The 21,107-nt window shown below is 40.7% G+C and overlaps 1 protein-coding gene and 1 pseudogene across 2 annotated transcripts in view; one reads left to right on the top strand and one right to left on the bottom strand.

Annotated features, from left to right (window-relative positions):
- The window catches only part of ERG (ERG, ETS transcription factor), a 263,757-nt gene that overhangs the window by 95,969 nt on the left and 146,681 nt on the right, over positions 1-21,107 (bottom strand). The gene's annotated exons all lie outside the window — the stretch shown is intronic.
- LOC112620621 lies at positions 8,082-8,283 on the top strand (annotated as a pseudogene).

Genomic DNA, 21,107 nt, shown 5'->3' with positions numbered 1-21,107 from the left:
GGTGGTCTGACAGAATCCCCAGGCCAGGGTGCAGCTGTCCTCTATCCTGTGGGATTGAAAGAGCGGACAAGAAGGCTCTCCTGGAGCATTTGAGGTAGCTCCAAAGAAAAGACCCCGCCAGAGCACAGTGTGCTACCAAACACTGGAACAGCCTGGAGACTGTCCCTGTCTCTTCTCTGAGGTTTCGCATTTCAGAGAAACTCTCATCCGTCTGGCTTCCCCGTGGCCTTTACTCTGTGATTCTCTTATGTATCAGCTGTTAAACCAAAAAATCCGCCAAGTTGTTGGGATGCCAATAACAGCTTTGGGTCTCCACCCCCACAAAGGGAATCTTATTCTAAAGTTCTAACTGTATCAGTCATATTTTCCTGAAGACAACAGAAATGGTTGCTTCATTTACTTATTTTTATGTATGCTTGTTTTCAAGAGTTGTTAACCTGTGTTTGTGTTTAAATAAAGATCTGTTTTGCAAAACAAAAATGTTATGAGATAATCACTTATAAATGTAGATAATTAAGAAATGGTTCAGGCTCAGTACATTGTCTGAAAGCATTGCAGTCCTGCACTGTATTTCATGTGGAAACAAAAGGCCACAGATTGAGCCATTCTCACTCCTGCTTTCCGGGGTCACTGAGTCAGGGTGCCTGGCGTGCATGGGTGCATGCACACACAGGCGGAAGGCTAGGGAGAAGTGTGCGGTGTCCACAGAGGGCAGCCTGGATCACAGAGCTGCCCACGACCAGGAGCAGCAAGTTGTTTTACAGTAGTGGCCTATAAAGCCACTTTTCAGCAAGGACAGATACTCAGAGCATACTCTGAAATGACTTATGCAGAGCAAGGCAGCGGCATTTTGCCCCTGGCCTTCCTTCCATTCTCCCGGAATCCCCTGAAAGTAACAAGAACGGACGCAATTCATATTTCACTTAGCCAATGGGTTGATGAAAAATCATCTATCTGTAGCTATTAAACTCATTAATCACATCCATCAAAATTCTATGTGGAGTTAACTTTCTTCATGTAACTCTTGGTCTTAGTAAGTTTCCTTCACATGTGATAGCAAATGTTCAAGGAGTGCAAATGTGCAAACATGGCGTATATAATGCAAACTTCATGTCTTTAAATGAATAAAATCGAGTCCTATCAGGTCGTGTTTCAATTACCATCAAACCTTCCAACCTCTGTTAATTCAAAGAAAGTAACTTCTTCAGGCAAGTCATGGAAATAGTATTAGGGTGCCCTCAGATCTCCACCAAGCCTTGTTAGTAACTTTCCACATCCTGATTTTCAAGATGCTTTCCCCTAATGCTGCTGCCGGCTGCTGGCCCTCTCCACATCCTTCAATGTCAGATCTCTGTGATGACGGAAAATCCCCCACATTCCCTTTTTACACAGTAAGGATCTTTCTTAGGATCAGAACTTGCAACCTGGGGTTCATGTTCTCCTTAAAAGGTCCGGGGAGAGAACTGTATTTCTGTTGTAATTCTATGTATTTCTTTTTATGCACCTGAAAGTATTATTCTGAGAAAGGACTGTAGGCTTCATTAGACTTCCCAAATTGCAGATGGCATTAAAAAAAAAAAAAAAAAGGAATCAGGAAAGTCTTTGGGAAATTAGGCTAAAACTCCTAACTGAAGCACAATCGGGTTTTCAGGGCAACAGCAGGATTCCTGGAGTCTGTAGCAAACACTGAGCTGTTTGTGCGGACAGTGGAGCCGGTGAGGTTCAGCACCTGTCAATATTGTCAGATGTCACCAACGCCCAAAGGAAGCACCAAAACCGATCCGTGAATTGTCTGCAAACCATCGGCTTTGTTGCTTCCAAGTCTTTACTAGAACTCTTCAGCTGATCTTAAAATTCACAGACACTTAGACGTAAATGAGCACTCTCACATAAGTTCCCAAAATTCCAAAATTCCTTTACTTCTTCCAGTTGAAATATTTTGTTCTCAATTTCAAGTTGCCAAGGAAAAATGATGGTAAGAATCACAAAGACTGGATAAGAATATTTAGCTTTTCATAGTGCCTCATAGGGTCTTACAAATGTTAATGCAAAAAAATAAAAACTCCACTTAAATGCAGAAAACCAACAACAAATTCAGAGCATCTGATACCTAATCGACTAACTGATTTATTTACTGAAACAACAACAAAAAAACAGAGTGCATTGGAGACTGGAAATTGCCTCTATGGGGTACTGTTTCCTAATTCCAGTGGACAGCCATAATTTTCCCTACGCTAATTTGGGCTTTGCGCTAATGTAATTAAAACTGTAGTCAACAGACTCAGGACCTCCTTTTTCCACCCTATAAACAAGGCTGTAAAATCATCTCATTACTTTACCCAGGAAATCTAACAGAAACATGTCTTAAAGGAAGTCACCTATAAAAAGGGACTATTTTAACAGAAGATTTAAAAAAAATTCACCTGCAGCATTCTAAAGGTTCACTTGGGTACGTACAATAAACACATAATGCAATGGAATAAAATGTTAAATCAAGCATAGTATCTTAGACAAGTGTAAACTATTATTTCCAAAAAATCATTCAGAAAATCAAAAAATATTCAAACTTTCAAAATAGCTTCATGTATTCATAAATGTATATTTTAAATTAAACAGTATAACATATTTGGATGTTTTGCAAAATGTACCTACCTTCTAAAGGATGGTCTGTTATTTCAATGTCCTTTTTAATGCACTAATTTTTGGGGGAAAAAACACATAAGATTGTACCCAAGCTATTCAAGATTGACACAGAATATTTGATTTAACAAACACGAATATAAATAAGGATGAAAACAAGAACAAAAAAAATAGCAATTTGTGTCACAAAATTAAGTAATTTCTATTCATGCAGCTAAAAGTAGGGCACATTAACCCTCAATTTTATAATTCCTTTCTACAGGAGCCATATTTCAGCAGATTCCAATCCTTGAAGCCAAAGAAAGAAAAGTCTCTATAAGGTGAAAGTTCTTGGTACACAGATTTTTAATATATTATTGAACACACCTTGAGAAATAAAAGCTGAACTTCTGAAACACAGTTTCTATGGTACATATGAGTCAAATCGAATACAAACATTTCAAATTATGAAAATACCAAACCAAAGAATATTTTTGAAAATGCCTTGGCCCAATTCTGGGCACACTTCCATTTTCTTATGCACTTTCCAACGAACTGAAAGCCTCATGAAGCCTCATGAAAACACCACCAAATGCTTTTCACCTTCACGCAGCAAAACTAAAGACATGCAACAAATACAATTTTCTTTTTCCTCCACTCAGTATCTGCTTTTGCTGCTGATTTTTTTACATTCCTACAAATGTCACGAAGATATGGTGGCCTTTAAAACAACGGAACAGACCCCCACTCAAGACTGCATGCCCCTAGACTTGCAGTCACCATTCAATTGGCTTTGTTTCCAGGAATCAGGCCATATTTAGGATTGTACCTGTGCAGACTGACCTCCACGTTAATCTCTATATGCTATCTATTAAAAACGTAGGCAAGGAAACGCATCAGACCAAACACCCCAGAGCCCAGAGAACCGACCGGCCATTGCTTTCCAACCCCACAAACCTAACCATCGCTAGGAAGAAATCTTACTCACGGTGCACAGAGAGCAGGTATTTTATTGAAGATAAACATTGAACAGAACAAACCAAATTACCCCCGTTTGAGTTACGAGAACACTCAGTTCTCAGCATGGATGTCCCCCAAATCAAGTCAACATTTGCGTCCCATTACCAGCAGCCACTTGCCGAGTATCTCTTCGCTTCCATGGGGACTGCCTGGCATCCCTGATGCTAAGGAGCCACCGAAGAACCTCCAAATGTCCGACATTCACAAACCCATCTTTTGCTTTGACCTGACCCTTCAACCTCTCCAACCTCTCCGAGTCTGCTGCCTTTTCTCAGACACACATCCAGGCACCGTTAGGGATAGTTAGAGAATCAGAAGATTCAGAAGCGCTCCGAAAAGCCTTTCCAAAAGTAATCCACGGCACTCAACAGTGAATTTAGAAACCCCAATTTTTTTCTGAGTTTGAAGTTTTTAAGCCTTGCGGATGGTTGGAGTAGGAAAAAGGAAATTTACTAGGCAGTGCAAAGGAAATCTTGTTGTCCTCTATTGTGGCAGTGGGGGTGTTGCCCAACCCTAACTTATCTGCCTTGATAAAGGAAACCAAAGAAAAGAGTAACAAGAACAAGATTTTGTCAAATTAAAAGGAACCCTTTCCTTACCTTAATAGTGCTGGCCATAATGCAATCAAGTTTATTGATCGTTAATAAATGTTAATAATAATTATTGCTTCTCTCTGACCAGAAAGTAGTTTTGATGAGGTTGTTTAGAGCGGATGAGATTGTGCTAAGTCTGGGAAATGAAGTCAGCCAATGGCAGGAAGAGGTTTCTATTGGTCCTGGCTGTCCAGCCCAAAGAAACAGGATATTTGGGAGTGGAGAGATAAGAGACCCTGAAAACAATGTTGTTTTTCTTGATGATATGCAGCCAGGAGATTTTTTTTTTTTTAATTAAAAAAAGAAAAGGCATCAATTGGGATGGCGACTGCCACAGCAGGTGTGACCGGTGTGCCGCCGTGTGACACACTGCACTGAGACCAAGGCAGGATGCAGATGTGATGGGACTCCGCATGGCTTCACATGGGCTGCAAGCACCTTGGAACCAAGGCGTTGAGGGCACCCCACTGCCCCGAGTGCCAGCCCTTCACAGCCCAATTCTTCGCAGAATTACTAGGACAGAGGACTTGAGCTCCTTTCTCCTAAAAGGAAACTTTGCAGGTGGTGTTTATTTCATGTTAATAGATGGCCATGTTCAGTAACAGCCATTGCTTGGCTGATTTTTAACAACCTATATTTATTCAACATTTCATATGAGTGTTCCAGAACAGTTTCATTTTCTCCTTCCAAATCCTTGCACTTTTTATTTGCTCTACAACAAAGTTGTTGAAAACGCGAGGACTCTAGGCTTATAGTAAACAAGAAAAATAAAGAGGAAAAATAAACCTACCCAAGTCTTGTTTTCAAGTATTTACTTAAAATCCAAATAACTGAAATGGCTACAAACGTCCCGGAATGTCAGCGAGCTGGTCTCACTCTGACAGACATCCATGTTGCAGACAACAGATCCTCATAGAACTTTTGGCTACCCAGAGATGCCATGTGAGGGCCCCATGACATGTTTAAAATCCAAGCTATAAGTTCAGGGTCACAGGTCTGTTTTCTCCTCGAAGGAAGTACAGCAAATGCAGGCCTGAACATTCCTTAGAGGGTTTCAGGACTCTAATTACTCATTTTCAGGAAATTGCTTGGAAGAAACATTTTGCTTTGAATCTAGCTACAGGAACGCAGGACCCATAAAGAGGTGTGGTCTCAATAGGGACCCGAAGAACACAATAGACCAAATCCTGAGTCATCTGGCAATTCCTGGTCACAGAGTTGGACGTTCAGTAAATGGATTTCACTCAGACTTTAGGCCAGCATGTGTCAGAGTTCTGCCCACCAGCCCAAGCCGTTCTGGCTTTTATTATATACCTCTGATTTATCACCTCACGTTAGGATAGAAGGAGAAGGAGAAGGAGAAACATAAGGAGGGAAAGGGGGAGGAAGGAGAGGAGGAGGAGACAGGGAAGAGGGCGAGAAAAAAAGGAAGGACAAAGGAGGGAAGAGAGAAAGGAGGATGGGAGGAAGGAGGGAGGGAGGGAAAGAAAGAAGGAAAAGGAAAGAAAGAGTATATTGTAAGAAAATCATTCTGTGAAAATCAGAACTTAAGTTCTCAGCACCTACATTATGAGGGGGTGTTGATTTCCGCTCTTTTCATCTCTGAACAATGAATAAGATGGCAGGCTGATTAAAATTTTGTTTCCCCGAAAATTTCAAAGTCCTGAGCTGTTTTATCTGGGCAGCTTCCACTAGAATTTTGTAGTGCTGAGGAGAAAAGCTCTCTCAGCTTCCCCGAGAGTCCTTGCTTTTTGTTCTCTCCTAAGAAGCATCAATGTGAAATGTTAACTGTGGCCCCCGCATCATGTGACGCCCGATTATGCATTTACCAAACACCAGTTTTAAATAAGATGAACGCTTTGCTAACAAAATAGCCATGGGAGAAAACCCTGCGTGGTCCCGCCTCACCCACGCCTCCTGGTTGCTAATCCAGCCCTCAGTTGTTCCCTGAAGCAGGAAAGATTAGCATTTCTACCAGGACCTAATGCTTCAGTGATGATTTGACCCGAACTCCCTGGTTCTTGCCTAATGCAAATCAAACTGTGAAGAGTGGGATTTCTTACCCCTCTATTTTGAAATAATTTCCAACTTACAGAAAAGCCACAAGATAATACACAAAACTCTTAATACCCTTCTCCTGGTTAACTCTGATTGTCTGCTGGTGCCAATGTACATCATTTGCTCCACTTTCTCTCACACACGCTCGCTCTCTCTCAATTTCTGTCTCTCCCTCCCATATTTATTTACGTATAACACACATGCAGGCATATATCCTTCATTTTCTAATGAATAAAAATATTGTTTTCTAAGAGACAAATTTATTTATTGGATACTAAAAAAGAGAAAAACAGGTGCTATTATTTGACCAATATTCGAAAGTGATCCAATAAAAAGTTAATTTGGGGATACTGAGTGGTAAATTCTGTTCCAAAATTTTACAAAGGAAACTCTTCCTCATTTCTAATGACAAAATGTTTGATTGATTCCTGTCGTCTTCAAAGAGAATAATTCTTTTTTTTTTTTTTTTTTTGAGACGGAGTCTCGCTCTGTCGCCCAGGCTGGAGTGCAGTGACACGATCTCGGCTCACTGCAAGCTCCGCCTCCCGGGTTCACGCCATTCTCCCGCCTCAGCCTCCCGAGTAGCTCGGACTACAGGCGCCCGCCAACACGCCCAGCTAATTTCTTTGTATTTTTGGTAGAGACGAGGTTTCACCGTGTTAGCCAGGATGGTCTCGATCTCCTGACTTCGTGGTCCACCTGCCTTGGCCTCCCAAAGTTCTGGGATTACAGGCGTGAGCCACTGCCTCTGGCCAAGGCACACCTATTAACTAGAATATAGTAGTGCAGAAACCGTTTCCCAAACATTATCCTACGGGGAAATTATCTTAAGATGCAGATATCACTTCAGCTTTCCTCACCTGTACCCCAAGTCTATGCTATTAAATGGCCTCATCCCTACACCACCCAGCAGCCTAAGAACCAGGATGCCTTTCCCACCTGATACCTCCTCTCCCTAGGGAAAGATGTCCTCCAGGTCACCACACAGACCAAGTTAGGGGGCAGTACGGCACACGGCCCCTACCTGAGGCCCATCCAGGCCCAGCCTGTCAGGACAGGGTCCTTTTCCACTCTCCCTGAGACACAGCAAATACCACACTAGACCAGCACAGCCCACCCAGTGACTGTGGGCAGCAGAATCTATGAATAAAGTGTACATTTCCATTGTGTGCTTCTCCTGCACAAACCCATCTCCTGTGAATCTGCCAAGACCTTTCACTAGTCTGCTCACGTTTTACTCCAAAGAAAGAAACAAAATAATATAAAATAAATATACCATAAATTCACTGTCACAATAAAAGAAGCACTATTTTTATTTATCCTAAAACCTTTTCTTCCCATTTTCTAAAGATTGAGCAAGTTCTCATTCTTTTTCCCTTACTAACTTCTCTGTATGGAATATGGGGAGGAAGGTCAGGAGCTGAGAACACTCTGAATGACAGCCACATGGTTCTCAATGTGATACATGTGCAGAGCAAAGAGAGGAGACTCATCTGAACCTCCACATCTGTGGGGACACAACAGAAGATTCACTCATGACTCATTCATGTCTTTATCCCTCCCTTATACATCCATACAATGGAACGCCCACCCTCCTCAAAAACATTGCAGGAAAATGATGTAGTAGATGAACACTTAGCAATATGGAAAACTGCTCTGATATTCCACCTGGTTAGTTAAAAATCACAGTATATAGGAGAATTATATCATAGACCCATTTTGTTAAAAAGGCAGATGGGGGTGGCCATGCATTCCATTCCAAGGCATCTGTGAACCTGAGGAACAGACACCATGAGCGAAGCTCACCTTCCCGAGTTGAAAAATGAAATTCAATGGTGGCAGACACGTCCAAGGAATATTACGGGGACTTGATCCCTTTCCGAATCTTGTGATAGATGAATGTGTGGAGATGTCAACTAGCTGGCAGCAGAACAATATTGGAATGGTGGTAATACAAGGAAATAATATTATCATGTTAAAAACTTTGGAATGAGTATAAATAATGGCTGTTCAACACAGAAACCCATGTCCCCTCTCCAAAGGGCCTGTTTTACTATATGTAAAAATTAGGTCATGTATGTTTTCATATTAGACTTTTTGTTAAATAACCTTTTGTAACAGTCAAAAAATAAAAAATAAATAAAAAGGCAAAGTAAAAATATTGACAGCTATATATATTACAATACTACTAAGTAGGCAGAGAAGCTTCTTGCTTTTTCCCCTCCTTCTTTGCTTCACTTATATTTTCAAAACACAAATTTGTAATAAACATAAATTATATCCTCATATAAAAATACGTAAGTAACATGCAATATTGTACATTTTTGTAAATGTCTGAAAAATACAGGCATGTTCTGGAAAAAGTGCAGCCCACAATACTTGTAGGAGGCAAACCTTTTATGCATGCACACCCAAATGCATGTTCTTTTTTAAATGTCTACAACAAGCATCGAGCTCTTATTTTTTTTTTTCATTTTATTAAGAAAACCCAGAAACGCTCATGAGTTTTGTGGAGGCCATCCATGCAGCATTAATCCATTCAGGTGATATTAATGGCACGCCTTTTCCTGCCAGGAACTCTGGTAGGCACTCAGGAAGCCAGGATTACAGGGCTCTATCCAGTTACCACGTGTCTCGGCATTCGGGAAGCCTATCTCAGTCTCCTCAAATTCTGCACACGTAAAACTTCGAGCCTGGGAGCGACCCATGAAATGCAGGTTTTTAACGACAAAACAATAGGATAAAAGTGCTGTATATTGTCCTTAAGATGACACATGAATTTAAAATGCATAGTGTTTGGATTATTCATGAGAGCCCTGCAAGAACGACGTCCCAAGGATTTTTGCCAGGAACATGACTGAGATTGTAGATAAGAATCAAGCATCTGGAGCTGCCGCACAATGGAAAACTCCAGCACTCTGTGGAACTTTTCCATCCGCAGCAGTTGGTGGATTTGCCTGAGAACATACGCGGCATTAAGACACGCTCAGCCCTCAAGGGCACCCAGTCAGTGCTGTTTAAGGGCGGCTTTTCTGTTCACAGCATACTTCATGATTATAGCTTCACTCCATTGGATACAACTACGTGAGTATGTGTGTATGAGTGTGTGAGTGTGTGTATGAGCATGTGTGTGTGTGCGGGGGGGGGGGTTGGGGGGAGTGCCATATCCCCCAGCAGCACATTAAGAAATAATCCAATTACAATTTAAATAACCATTGTTTCAACACTTTCTCTAAGCGGTGAATGTATTCTTCAGTCTCTTGGTTGATCTGAACTAATAGAAACCAAGGAAGCTGTTATCACATACCAAATCCTCAACTTCTCAACAGCAAGTTGCAATTTCCTTAATATTGAAGCACACGTCAGTTCAGTTCTATCAGCTCACATGGAGCAATGATTTCAATAAACACAATTTCATAAGCATCCCACACATTCTCAAGTTTATGCCAATTTTGCTCTTACTCAACTCCACATGACTTTAAAAATGCAGGAATATTAAAACCATTATCAAGGACTCCAAATATGCCAATGTACTATCTGTGGTTTTAAGAAAGAAATCTAAGAGGAGAGTAATTATTTTGTCACCATTATTTAGTTTAAAAGAAATTTTAAATGTATTGTTCCAACTATTAGGCTTCTCTATATAATTTGGAAACCATTAAATGAGTTTTAACTTCTTTATCCATGTAACTGGGTATAGCTGAGCATAGATGTTACAGACATCACGGTGCCACTGGTGCCCATAAGGCTTGGCATACCCACAGGGCACATCATTAAGATTCACGAAAGTATCTGACTAGCATCCCCCTCCACCCCCGACTCAGATCCAAAGTATGCTTTCCCAGGTACTGTCCCCTGTCACCATCCTTGGCCGAACTGACAATTTATCCCAGGTTGTTGAAATTAATTTTGTTTGATTTCTAGCCAGAATTTTAAATGATTTTTTAAGAACTGTGTCAATCTCACCTATAAGATACTAAACAGCATCACTTGTTTTTGTCTTAATCTGTCACTATTTTATGAATTATTTTCAAAGAAAATACAGATTACTTCTTAAAGAAAGATCATAAGTGGCACTATAATAGTATTCAACTGAGAGAAATTCATGGAGAAGCCTGCATTAATAATATTTCCTGCTGCTTCCTAAAATCGGCTTTTAGTTTTCGGTTGAGGTGGACTTTAATTCGACATCACCTCATCCAATGATTTATTTGCTAATTTATTTCTATCACAAATGGAATCAGAAATGAAGCGGAGGCAAAAAATCTTTGCCACAAATTCATTTGTATTTGCATGAGTATCGCCAGGCTACCTGCGGATGCAATGAAGCCCTGTACCTGTGCTTGAAGTCAGGAGCACAGGATACTGGGAGTCTGTCTCAGCGCAGTAACTGCTACATGGAACACTCCACACAGTGTCCTCTCCGCCCGAGCCCTCCTCATCCCTCACCCCCTCTCCACACCTCACCCTCTCCACACTGTATCATCTCCTACTGCAAGCAACGCAGAGGACACAGAGGTGCAGCTGACGTGAAGGCAGGCCAGTTCTTTTCCAATTCACTCATATGAAAATCTGTTAAATCCTGTTAAATGCACCGACTTGAACTGAAATGATGATGTCAGTAAACTGGTTGTTGTCATCTGATGCCCACACAGATCTCAGCACATGTTTTGGGAAAGGCTGCAGTGTTCAAGGGGTACTAGAAATGCTCTTTCGGAGTGGACTGGCCGTGATAAGTCAAAACATATTACAGCCAATAGGGATAAATCATGGTTTTCCCACTGCGCAGCTGCCTGGTGGAGATTATTCCAGCTTTTATTTAGAGCTACAAAAATAATCCTGCCTCAAGGATTTTAGGAAGCAACACCTCCTGCCCAAAGAACTACACTGCATTGTTGACTTGCCAGCTAGAAACCAGACGTGAGCTGTGCAGGGAAGTTCCCTTTGAACGGCTTGAATTGTTGTCACTAGAGGGTGCTAAACGTCCCTCAAAAAGGCCTTTAGAGCGCATACTAGTATGCCTCATTCTTGATTTAAATTCTTCGAATTGACATTATTTCACCAAGTGGTCTCATTTTTTACTTGTTAAAATTAAGATCTAACATTTATAATGCAGAAATGGGTTTTCTTTTGGAAAAATTTGAATTCTTCATTATTATAGAACATAAAGAAATATACATGTTTTAGGAGTAAAGATGAATTACACAGATCTGAATATAAGATTCAAGGCATAAATCTGGGGGGTGAGACTTGACCATGCAAATTGTATAATTGCTTTATGCCACTGTTAATGATTTCAAAGCCTGAACAATTTTCCACTTTACAATAATTTTAGATTGTTCGATATGTTGCCAAATGTGAGTTGCATCAAATTTGGTAAATTTAGAGGCTGTTTGTTTTCTCTGTACACAATACTGACGTCAGAGCTAGTACCTGCCTAAACTCAGAAACGAGTAGATCCTTTCCAGAAATAAGTGTTATAGGAGGAATATGGATTATACTATAATACGTTAGATGTGAAAAATACCTCATGGTCCCTTCCTTTCTCAAAAAAACTGCGTAGTATTTTGGAATATGCATGGAGTATATCGCTTCTAAAAATGGTACTTTATGTATATATGAAGTAAAATAAGCCTTAAAACTTCATATGCAGATTTTCTTGAAAATATTATATTGTTACACTTACTATACATTTACACTGACTCTTTGGTCATCAAAACACTTAAGCAAAAAGAAATATAATCAAGTTTGCAACTTTCCTCTTTCTGTCTTTGCTTGTACTTGAAAATATCTGCAATATTTCCTTTTCTCTCCCCTCCCACTTTGGTTCATATACCAAGGAATCGTGAGGTCAATGGGTGACAGTTGTTTGTTTGTGTTCAGGGCTGTCGGGCAGGGCTGGGTGTGGGTAAGGTTCTGACCGACATCTGAAGAGGCTTCACCCACTGTGGTTTAGGATACATTTTCCTCTCGCTCTGCCAGTAGAACACGGAGGCTCGTTTTCAATGTGTTCTACAGAAGGATAATTAAGGCAGTGTTTCATCTGCTCATCTGCTATTTTTAAAGGGAAACAAACATAACCTTTTCATGTGAGAGGCATCGCAAACTAGATGGGAGGAGGCCTGGACCCTGTAACAGTCGTACATTCCAGTTCCAGCTTCGCTGGGGTGCAACTGCAGATAAAAGACGCTGGCTCAAGAAAAAGCGACCCTGGGCTCTGCACCACCAGCAAGCACAATACGAATTGCTAATGATGAGCTGGCTTAGGTAGGAACTGAGGACTGTGAGTGCAGGGCTAACCTCTAGTTCACAGGAGGGGTTCACTGGCACGCACTGGAGGTGGGGAGCCTTCGTGATATGTCTCCGAACGGAAGAGTCCGTGCAGCATCCTGATATCAGGGACCTTGGCTTCATCCCCAACTGCTCGGTGACCCCAATGCGTCATTTAATTCATTTGTGCCAATTTTCCTTTTTCAATCAACCAGTAACTTTGCAGGTTTGTTCAAAGAAGAAACTAAAATGCACTGGAGATGGAAGGCACCCATTTTCCTGGAGCCCCAGTGCTGACACTGGGAGGGGAGCCCCAGGGATTCCCTCATGACTGTGTCAGTGATGGCCCTCAACAAGCACTTGCTGAATGAGTGAATGAACGAATGAACGAACGAAGCCGGCCACAGAGCCGGGAGTATCAGGGAAGGGCAATACTGGCTGTGTCAGTGGCTAGTCCAGGAGAGCCCTTCAAGAACCCAGAGTTTGACTTGAACTTGGGACTCCCCTGGGATAGGTAAGGTTCTCTCAACAGCAGTTGACAGGAGGGCACTGGGACAGGCCCAGCCAGTTTCAGTCCAGCCAGCTGTGGCTCCCCTGAAGGGATGTGGCCAGGCCCAGCTATGGCCAAAGCACCAGCCAGTCCCTCAGTTCTGAACAGAACGTACCCAGCATGAGTGCCTTCATTTGCTTTTAAACTGCCTGCGGACCATCCACAAAGTTAAGATGATAGCTGGGACTTAAGTTGTGAGGAACCAGTGTCTCCCCCATCACTCTCTCACACACACACATGCACATGCACACACACACAGACACACACACACAGATGCATGTACACATACACACACAGACACAGACATGCACATATACACATACACACACAGACACAGAAGCACACACACAAACATACAGACACATGCATGCACACAGACCCACATACACATACACACAGACACACAGACACACACATGTGAAAACACATACACAAAGACACACATACACACAGGCACAAAGACAGACAGACATAAACACACATACATAGAGACACACATAAACACACATACATATACACAGACACACATCTAAACTGACACACACATGCACACACAGACACACATACACACAGACATATGCACACAGACACACAGAAGCACACAAACACAGACACACATACACACAGGCACACAGACACACACACATGCAGACACACACATACACACAAAGACAGACACATATAAACACACACATACACGCACACATGTATATACATACAGACACACAGGCAAACACAGACACACATATACAGACACACAGACACACAATGGATGGTATTGATATCTATGAATAGATGAGAGAGAGAGACAGAGCAGGAGGTCATCTGCTCCCCACCCCTCTTCTCCCCACTATCACCACCTGTCTCCCAAGTCTCGCTGCAGGCCCTTTGAGCTGTGGAAGTGGCTTTTTTGGGCTGTCTTCTCAGATTGGGTCATTGGGAAGTGAGGAAGGTAAATTTTCTCTAAGAGACCTCCCAAATCTGTATCTTACGAGATTTTCGTCTCAATAATTGAGCTAATATTACCTGTAAGCAAGTGGATAGTCAATAAAAAAAAAAATACCAGCTGTAAGAACGAATGAATGAATGAGTGGATGAGTGGATGAGTATACATCCTCTATTTTGCTGGCATCGTGATAAGTTTACAGCAGATTTATCTGGATTTCAATATAAAAGAATAGCTCCCGGCCGGGCGCGGTGGCTCAAGCCTGTAATCCCAGCACTTTGGGAGGCCGAGATGGGCGGATCACGAGGTCAGGAGATCGAGACCATCCTGGCTAACACGGTGAAACCCTGTCTCTACTAAGAAATACAAAAAATAGCCGGGCGAGGTGGCAGCGCCTGTAGTCCCAGCTACTCGGGAGGCTGAGGCCGGAGAATGGCGTGAAGCCGGGAGGCGGAGCTTGCAGTGAGCTGAGATCCGGCCACTGCACTCCAGCCTGGGCGACAGCGCCAGACTCCGTCTCAAAAAAAAAAAAAAAAAAAAAAAAAAAGAATAGCTCCCATTTGTATACAGCTTAGTCCTTGTAATTTTCCAAAGTAACTCTGATTAAAATTATTTCCAGCCAAACTATTTAGGCAACTGGGTTGGTTTCACACGTACTTATTAGAAACCATTAGAACGGCATATTGATTGCATTTATAGACATTTGCCATGTCACCATGGCAACTGTATTTCCCAAGATGGCCCAGTAGGATTTCCCCTCATGCATAACCTTCTATAAAATGACACTGGCTTTGCTTCCATCAGAAAGTGAGGTCCATGTTCTCACTCCTGGAATCTGAGTGGGGCTGTGACTACAGCAGAAGTTCAGCTATGTGGCTTCCAAGGCTACCTCGGAAAGGTGATAAGAACTTCCACCTGAATAGAGCTTCTGCTTGATTTTCTTGGGAACAGCCACTCTTAAACCTCAGCCACCACACGGGGAGAAAGCCCAAGCCATGTGACAAGGCCATTTGTAGTTGTTCCAGGTATCAGTCCCAGCCCACAGCCAGCATCAACCCCCAGAGGTATAAACGAAGAAACCAAGATCAATCCAGCCCCAGCTGGCACTTGACTGCAAACCTATAAGAGACTCCAAGCAAATAATATCTATCTCAGCCCAGTCAAGCTCTGGAACCATGAGAGATTCTAAATAATAAAGTGATCATTGTGATTTTAAGCCACTGAGTCCTGGAGTGATTTGTTATACAATGACCGGGCATTGGCATACCATCAGAAGATTCCTTACTCAAGAAGAAACTTTTACAATGTTGCTACAGCAGAAAATATTCCTTCTGTATGATCATTCATCCATTCATCAAATCTTGATTGACACTGGCTATGTGCTAAGCATTGTCGGTCACTGGAGGTGCAGAAAAGAAGCAAAGCAGTATTCAGCCAAACAAACAACTTGCATATTGGATAGAGAGAAAAATATGCCAAAATTACAACAGTATTTTGACCCTATGGAAAGGACCTAAGAAGGAAACATCAACAGTTCCTTCCTATTCTTTTCCACCCTTTTTCTTTCTGGACCCCTTAAATGTAGAGGTGCCTCAGGGTCACTTTACCCCATGAGAGTAGGTACCCTCCTCCCCCATCCCTAACTTTGATCTTCACTCTACGCCCAATGCCAGCAGCTCCCCAAGCTCCTCCATGCTGCTGGCACCCCACTCCCATTCTCTGGAAACATCTCTGCCCATCAACCTCAGATTACTTTCCCAAGGAGATGTGGGAAAACTTCAATTTTCCCCTCTGCGACTTGCAGAGAAATGGGGGTGGTAAATGAGAAGCAGAGGGAGAGGGTGGGGATTCATTACTTTGAGTTACTAAAAAGAAAAGCCCTAGTGTTTAGAAGGCGCTGTTATTATTTTCTCTGAAACATTAGCTCCTAGAAATCAGGGGCTCTGTCCCTAGCATGGTCTCTAAGGCTTGCAGGACGCCCCGGGGGCTTCCCTCAGTCAATTTTGACTCTAATGAGAGCCATCTGGAAGGCTGCAATGGTGGGCCTCGCTGACCACTGGACAGGGCCTTCGCTGTGGGCACAGGGACGTGCACAGGTTCACAGAATGTGTCTCCCTTTCTGAGAACCATGGTCCTGTGTGCTCCTTTCCCAAGGAAAGCAGGAGAAGGAAAACCCACAGTCCTGAGTGGGATTCTCCCCAAACATCTATAAAGCTTCTTTAAAGAAGTCAAGTTATCATAATTAAACTCACATATGGAATGCCTGTAGACAACGCGTTGCTGTTCCAATCCCAGGGAGTCAGGGCACCCAAAGCTCACCTCCCAGACGGAGCTAGGATTTGAGATACTGGATTCCACATTACTTAAAGCTGTTCAAGCTTTTCATCAGGAATGGAAAGCATTAATGCACCTCACACGTCACTCTCTGTTTTATGGAATTCTTACACTGGGGAGCTCTTTTTATTTTACTATTTTTCTTTAACAGCCAGAACACTGAGAAGTTCGCAAAGACATTTTTCAGCTGCCTTTAGTGACCCTTAACTCAAGAGGTTTTGCCTAATCTGTAAATTGGAGTTGAAAATATTTCTGTACTTTTGGAGTGGGGAGCTTTTTGTCTTTAAAAGAGTGGAACGACACTAACAATAGGGCTATACATACATTGTGCGTCTTTGTCAGTTACTGCAAACCAAAACCAGATGTGAAGTATCAGCGGCTACCTCATAGTGACCCATGGAAGCTGAGGCTAATCCAGATCATTCTTAATAACTCAAAACTGCCACCTTTTAACCACCTAATTTTTTTCTCACTTACAAATGCAAAAAAAGGAATTGACAGTACACATTGAAATCCATTTTCCCCTGACCACTTACAGATTTTCTCCAATAAGAGCCAGGAATAAAAGCTCACTGCACTAAATCAAGCAGCCGTCGTCTGAATACGCTTTAGTTTAGGTGATCATCACCTTGAACAAACCAAGATCTGGAAGGAAGGTTTCTGATCTTTAACAAACCAAGATTTGAAAACTAGATATTCCTGTCATGACCTTTCCGCAACATTCAGTATGTAAGGGATTCATTGGATCATTAGACTGCTTATAAATGTAAGAAAACACAGAAGGTTTACTGTGAAGAAGTTAGAAACCTAACAAATGTTTCCCTAACATTGAAACCCCCTGCATTTTCAATAATTTTCCTGAATTTAAAGGTAATGAATATAAATGAAGAACAAAATCAATAGATACAGGAATGATTCATAACCTTCCAAATGAATAAATCAATCATTCCGCCCTAAATGTGAACATTCAATCAATATTTTGTCTATTTACTAAATCTAAGAGGAACTACTTTAACATAAAACTAAATATGAAATTATTTCCAACACTGGATATTGTGTTTTACCTTACAGCAGGCTCAAAGTGGAATGCCTGTGGGTCCAAAGCTAGGCATTGATTGATTTTTAATACCTACAAATACAGCAGTTACACTGTCATGCTACACATGAGACTTCCTACACTGAAATTAGACTATACATATGTAGAGATAAAAGATAAGACACAATCATATCATATTTCCTGAAATCTAATACTTTGGATGGTAAGATGTAAAGCACGTCATGATTTAAAGTATCACTAGGAAAGAAAAAACAATTCTGCCAATCAAAATTCACCATAATACTTTCTAATCAGGCCGGGCGCGGTGGCTCAAGCCTGTAATCCCAGCACTTTGGGAGGCCGAGACGGGCGGATCACAAGGTTAGGAGATCAAGACCATCCTGGCGAACACGGCGAAACCCCGTCTCTACTAAAAATTACAAAAAAACTAGCCGGGCGAGGTGGCGGGTGCCTGTAGTCCCAGCTACTCGGGAGGCTGAGGCAGGAGAATGGCGTGAACCCGGGAGGCGGAGCTTGCAGTGAGCCGAGATCTGGCCACTGCACTCCAGCCTGGGTGACAGAGCAAGACTCCGTCTCAGAAAAAAAAAAAAAAAAAAAAAAAATACTTTCTAATCAATCAATTGTAAGACACATCCCAATTTTTGAGCAAGAATAAACATGTTAAATTCACACAAATTGGTACACTTGTGATGCAACAAATCATAAAAGCACTAAAATGTCACTGCAGTAGACCACAAGGTTTCTCAACCTTGGCAGCATCGACATTTCGGGTTAATTATCTGTTGTGGGGGCTGTCCTGTGCATGGCAGGATGTTTGCTAGCATTCCTGGCCTCTACCCACTAGATGCCAGTAACACCTCACTGACTCCAATTATGACAACCAAAACTGTCTTTAGACATGACCAACTGTCCCTGAAGTTGCAACCAAACACTGTCCCAGTTGAGAACCACTGGAATAGAGCAATTCAGTTTTACCAGCCTTGTAATATAATTGTGTGTGGGCAGTGTGTGCATGACACGTTGTCAGCCAGATGGAAGGTATATTGTCACACGGAATATATTGACCTGAAAAACATCACATAAACCAACAGCTGGTACATATACAAGAGTGTGTCCTGCCCATCCTAACCCACACAATGCAAAAGATCCTGGATGACCACGAGTCACCATCACAGGAGTTTACTATCCATAAGTGTAAACCATCCAAGAAAAGTGAAAACAGATTAAAGAAAATAAAAATAAATAAACCACCACACGTGGTTATCTGGGCCTAGCCAGATAACAACAATGAAAAAATGTAATATTTTGCAGCATTGGCAAGAATGTGAAGGAAAGAGCATTGACATTCATGTATAATGGGAATAAAATAATTTTATCCTTTGACTCCGTGATTGATATTCTAGAAATCCATTTTTTAAGAAATACTCACAATAGACAGTTATAAGTACAAAGAATGTCAGCTATTACACACTCAGTAACAGTAAAATACGAAAATAAACTATGTCTTTCAATCAGATATTGGATAATTATACTACACAGTAGTAAGAAGAATGAGATAGATATTAATATACTGCATAGAAAATATTCAAAGTATAAGTTTTAGAAAATTATCACATATGTATATTAGTATAAACAGAGAAAACATCTTAAAATACAAATTTCAGTTTTGAGGTTTGGATCATGGAGTAACTGACCCCTTTTCAAGTCAAACAGTTGAGAAAATTTGGGATAAAACAAGTGTGTGCTACCTTTGTAATCAGATGAAGTATTTTAAACTAATTCATATTTCAACATAGAAATACTGAAATGCCAAGAAAATTTAAATATATTAATTAAAACTTACGGGCCAGGTGCAGTGGCTCACGCCTGTAATCCCAGCACTTTGGGAGGCCGAGGCGGGCAGATCATAAGGTTGGGAGATAGAGACTATGGTGAAACCCCGTCTCTACTAAAAATACAAAAATTAGCTGGGCATGGTGGCGTGTGCCTGTAATCCCAGCTACTCGGGAGGCTGAGGCAGGAGAATCGCTTGAACCAGGGAGTCGGAGGGTGCAGTGAGCCAAGATCACGCCACTGCACTCGAGCCTGGCGACAGAGTAAGACTCCGTCTCAAAAAAAAAAAAAAAAACCTAAAAAAACACTTATGCTAAGCTGCCAATTAGACTTTTTAGGATACATAAATATATTAATATAGCTACAAAGAGGCTGAAACTTATTCATTGAGACAAGAGTATTTATTGAGCATCGACTTTATTAAATACACTGTTAGTAAGATAACAAGTGAAACTTGTTAAAAAAAAATTAGGAAAAAAGAAATTTGAGTTGAGTTCCCAAAAAATAGGGAATATTCAGATCGTAGGTGAAATTGGGTAAAGGTTTTGTTTCATCATGAAAGGAGCAAATAAATTAAAGGGGAGGTTATGCTGAGAAATATATCAGTATGAGGAAATATCCTGACATCTACAGACAAATATTCATTGCTAATTCATTTGGGCACTGAGGATTCACAAGAATAATTAAAAACACATAATATAAAATCCTTCTGATTAGAGCACATTTTATGGCACTGCATAAAGAGATGGCTGTAGGAGTCATTTATATTTTAATACTAACTTGAACAAGGCTTGGTTCTGCAAATAAAACAGAAGAGTAAATATGAAGTGGAGCAAATAATGTTACTGTTTCTGTTGGTGAGCTTCCATAGGAAAGAGGCAAAGGCATCAATCGCAAAAAAGTTAGAAAAACCCAAAGAAAGAAGAAGAAAAATAATAAAGATGAGAACAAAATTAAGAAAATTGTAAATAAGCATATGGTAGAGAAGATAAACAAAGCCAAATCTGGTTCTCTGAAAAGAATAGCTATGTATAAGTCACTGGTTATTATAGAGAGAAGAGAGGGAAGGTTAAAATAACCAAAGTCAACAATAAAAAGGGGACTATTAGTACAGATGCTATAGACATTGGAAGAATAATAGAATATTATGATCAATTTCCTATCCATAAAAGTGAAAAATTAGTTGAAATAGATAATATCCTTGGAAAATATAATTTACCAAAACTATCAAAAGAAAAAACACAAAACCTGAACTCCTATAATTATTAAAGACATTGACTGAAAAATCTCAGACTCTTAAAGGACAACTACAAAAATAAAAAAGAAAGAAAGTTAGTTCCAGGCCAGACTGCTTTATCAGCAAATTCTAATATGCATTAAAAAAAATGATGCCAGTCTTACATAAGCTTTTCAGATAAAACAAAAGAAAGCTTAATACCAAACTGTAACTAGAAAATAATTTAAAAGGGAAAATTATAGACCAATTTCATAGGTAAACATAGATGCAAAATCCTAAATAAAATTCTAGAAAACAAACCCAAAAGTATATAAAACAATAATATATACATTGTGAACAAATTGGATTTATTTTAAGAATGAAAACTTGTTTCAATCAATATAAATAATCAAATTTACATTGTAAAGAAAATTTATATAATTTTAAACAGAAGAAAAGCATTTAATAAAATTCAATATCTATTCATATTAAAAATTATTAGTAAATTAGAAATAAAGAGGAAGCTTATAAATCCTATGAATTGATAAAGGGAATCTACCAAAATCTACAGTAAACCATGCATTTTCACGTCAAAACTTTAAAATTTAATC

This window comes from Theropithecus gelada, chromosome 3 (assembly GCF_003255815.1).
Source record: "Theropithecus gelada isolate Dixy chromosome 3, Tgel_1.0, whole genome shotgun sequence".
Taxonomy (NCBI): domain Eukaryota; kingdom Metazoa; phylum Chordata; class Mammalia; order Primates; family Cercopithecidae; genus Theropithecus; species Theropithecus gelada.
The sequence above is the reverse complement of the archived record's forward strand: the minus strand, read 5'-3'. Positions and strand labels throughout refer to the sequence as shown.